The sequence below is a fragment of the Octopus bimaculoides genome, chromosome 9 (assembly GCF_001194135.2).
Source record: "Octopus bimaculoides isolate UCB-OBI-ISO-001 chromosome 9, ASM119413v2, whole genome shotgun sequence".
In the NCBI taxonomy this organism is placed as follows: domain Eukaryota; kingdom Metazoa; phylum Mollusca; class Cephalopoda; order Octopoda; family Octopodidae; genus Octopus; species Octopus bimaculoides.
In genome coordinates this window covers 90,788,564-90,792,707 of record NC_068989.1, presented here as the reverse complement: position 1 = coordinate 90,792,707, position 4,144 = coordinate 90,788,564, and the positions used below count along the sequence as shown (strand labels likewise).

General features: G+C 35.8%; 1 protein-coding gene across 10 annotated transcripts in view; it reads right to left on the bottom strand.

Annotated features, from left to right (window-relative positions):
- Positions 1–4,144, bottom strand: part of LOC106868309 (A-kinase anchor protein 9) — a 351,276-nt gene that overhangs the window by 64,791 nt on the left and 282,341 nt on the right. The window lies entirely within an intron of this gene.

Here is a 4,144-nt window from a genome sequence, read left to right as displayed (position 1 = left end):
TATATATATATATATATATATATATATATGAATGTATGTCTGTAAGTATGCTTGTATGTATGTGTGTATGTATGTATAGTCAGGAAGTATGAGAGATGATTATATACAAATTTAACCATGTGACTTCCATAGGATTACCCCTGCTCTGCAACTGTCTTCCAGTAGTTTTAATTTCAGTATGCAAGAAATTGTGTGTTCAAGTTTGCATTAATATGTATGCGCTGCCCTATACAATTCAATTGCATATGTGGACTGATAGCCGAGTCCATTAGAGGAGCTTACTATGACGGTCATACAATTCTCTGAAACCATATCTTATAATAATACACATTTATGTGGACTGATAGCCAAGTCCATTAGAGGAGCTTACTAAGACAGTCACGCAATTCTCTGAAATTATATCTTATAATACACTTTTATGTGGACTGATAGCTAAGTCCATTAGAGGAGCTTACTATGATATCTATGAATGTGCTAACATTTCAACCAGCTCGCCGCCTTCCTGTGCAAAGATATTGGTCTAAAAAAGTGATTACAAAGGCTCAAATACATTCAGGACATTCTATATCCTCACAGCATCAAGAAACAACAATAATAATATTTCTCTCTCTTTCATTTTTCAGAACAAACAGCTTTCACAATCTTAGGTGATGATTAAAAACAAATTCATTAACTCAACCGCCATACATGGCTTTTATGTTTTCAACCCAGAAAGGCTGAAACATGAAGCCAACCTTGACAGGAGATCAACTCAGATGGCAAAAGAACACAGCTATACAAGGCAAAGTATTTGGTCAGTGTTGTAGTGAAAAGAGTACTCCCCTTCCCATGTGACAAAGTGGTATGACCCAACCACTACAGTCAGCAGTCAGTCATCGCAGGAGTCAGTCAGGTACTTTCTAAATGGCCTGGTTATGCGACACTGGTATAGGCTACGGCTGTGATCTCACTTTCCTTGCCGAGTCTTAATAATAATAATAATAATAATAATAATAATAATCCTTTCTATTGGAAGTACAAGGCCTCGAATTTGGAGGAAGGGATTAAGTCGATTACATCGACCCCAGTGCGTAACTGGTACTTGCTTAATTGACCCCAAAAGGATGAAAGGCAAAGCGAACCCTCTGCTGAATTATAATAATGGCTTCAAATTTTGGCACAAGGCCAGCAATTTTAGAGGGAGGGGATAATTGATTACACCCCCCCCCCATTTCTTGACTGGTATTTATTTAATCAACCCCTAAAAGGATGAAAACCAAAGTTGACCCCAGCAGGATTTGAACTCAAAGCATATGGAGCTGGAAGAAATGCCACTAAGCATTTTGCTAGCTTACCACAAGTCCTCCCCAGAAATTGAAGAAGAAGGCTGCTGCTACTGCCACTGCTACTGCTGTTTACAACAACGATGATGATGATAATGATGATGATGATTTCTTAGGTGAAAAAATTTGCTTAAATGACATGCATATTTGACAGAGTTTGACCCTAGTGTATCACTGGTACATATATTTTTTACTAACTCAAAAACTATAAATAATGCTGATTCCAGCACTGTTTGAAATCAGAATAGCTTTCCAGTTCTTTATGTTGGAGTATTTTTATCCGCCCACAAATTTGTGCTCCAGCATTCAGTTGGACAGGGTCACCAAACATCAGATAAAAGGCGCTGTCAAAACAGACTTCTGTAAAAACTACTGTGATTCCTCGGTTGATGGAAGAACGAAGCATTGGAAATAAGGAAGGCCCCCAAAGAGAGAACAAGAGTGGAAGGAAATCGATAACAGATGGAAACGTGGCCCCTTATTATTGTCACTTAAAACTGAATGATCCGGGAATAGATCTATGCAAAAGGAGATTCTTAAGAGAGAATCAAAGAATGTTCTGGCAGAGAATCAAGACACAACAATACAGTTGACAGAAACCCTATGAAGATTGACATTTTGTTTGGAAGAATGGCACGTTTTTTAATAACAAAGTACAGAACCATCATCATCATCATCATCATTTAATTTTGAATTTTTTATGTTGCAAGGGTCAGACAGAATATGTTCTGAGGCAAATTTTCTATGGCAGGGTGCCCTTCCTGTTACCAACCATTACCTGTTTCCAATCCAAGCAGGATATTTCTCCATGGCCAGACATGTTTTTCCATGGAAGAGTGGAGATGGAACACATCGTCTGCATGCCAGTGATGCATATTTACAACGATCATGAAATGTCTAGATAAAGGTACACACACACACACACACACAAATATATATATATATATATATATATATACACACACACTACTAAAGCTCTGTGATTGCTTGCTGATGTGTTTGTCTGTAATTTAATAGAGCCAAACCAGCACATAATGTGTATATATATATATATATATATATATATATATATATAAAACTGACACTCCACTGCCTACAACAATGGCTGTTCCAGTTGATCCGATCAATGGAACAGCTTGCTTGTGAAATTAATGTGTAAGTGGCTGAGCACTCCACAGACACGTGTACCCTTAACGTAGTTCTCAGGGAGATCCAGCATGACACAGAATGTGACAAGGCTGACCCCTTTGAAATTACAGGTACAACTCATTTTTTCTAGCTGAGCAGACAGGAGCAAAATGAAAGTGTATGTATGCGAGTGTGTGAGAGTATGTATGGACACAAGAGGCTTCTTTCAGTTTCCATCAACCAAATTCACTCACAAATCTCTGGTCAATCTAGGCATAAGGTTGAAGACCCCTACACAAGATACCAAACAGCAGGACTGAACTGAAGACCACATGGTTGAGAAACAAGCTTCATAACCACACAGCCATTGCTGCACCCATACAGCTACACAGAATCTGCAACTAGTGACCAAGAGGAAGTTTCTCCTACACACTTGAAATAGCAGCCAAATAACATTTCTATTCAACACTTTGGTCATTTCTTTAACATCTGTTCATTCCAGGCTGGTATTTATTTGCAGCAGTATTCTACAGCTTCTTCTTCTTCTTCTTCCTACTGTTGTCCTTTACCTGTTTTCCAAGGAAGGGACTTTTTTTTTTATATCCACAAAACTTCAATATTGCAGAGTTATAAGACATGTTCTTTACAAGGAATATCAACATGACAGTTTCTTTTTCTTTTTTCTTCCATTTTTTTTCTCTTTGGCATCAAAAGGCTATTATGGAAGCCAAACTGTGCTTCTGACCTCAAATTAAAGAACAAAAAAAGAAGAGGGTGTTTCAGGCTTCAAGAACAAACACTGAACCAAGTGCCGAAGTGCTGGACAGCAAGAAAACACAGCAAATGAGGTGCCAACAGTCTCAACCAATTAATAATAGTAATTAGCAAAACAGGTAATGAAGAAAGTAATAAATAACAGACGGAAAAGAATAATTTCTGTTAGTCAGTGTAGAAAAGGAGGAGAAGCTATTTTGAGAAGAGTGAGGTAATAATTCCAAGCCAAGACAACCTTTGATGCCATTGAACAGAAATTTAAGACATTATTTTTAGAGTTTTACAAAAATAAAGAAAAGAAAAAGAACAAAGACAATACAACTACAAGGAGTAAAATAAAAACTGAAGAAACCAAAATCAGGAAAATGCATGTGCATACACACACAAATATTATATGTGTATATATAAATATATATAGATATAGATATGCGCACACACACACACACACACATAGAGGTAGGGGCAATAGTAGGTATACAGTTATAAAAAAAAGAAACATACAGTACTCATTTATTTTTAGCAAAAAAAATTAAAAGTAACGATAAAAGTATTGTTGCAGTTATAATATATGTATTATTATGATTAACAACGCTAAAAATATCAAAAATGAGGCTAACTTCTAATTTTCTTTTCTTTTTTTTTTTTGATAAAAATAAATGCATATTGTACACGTTTTTTTGTAAGTGTACACCTACTTTTGCACCCCTTGTATATGCATATATATATATATATATATATATGTCTCTTAAAAGATAGAGCTCAAAATCGATGCATTGAAGATACTTTATTGCAGCAACAATTATAATAGCAGAAACAACCACATTAAGCCAAACCTATGCACATTTCAATAGAGTATCCAGGATAAGTAAATTTATTTATTTATTATAATTGTTGCTGTTATTATAATTGTTGCTGCAATA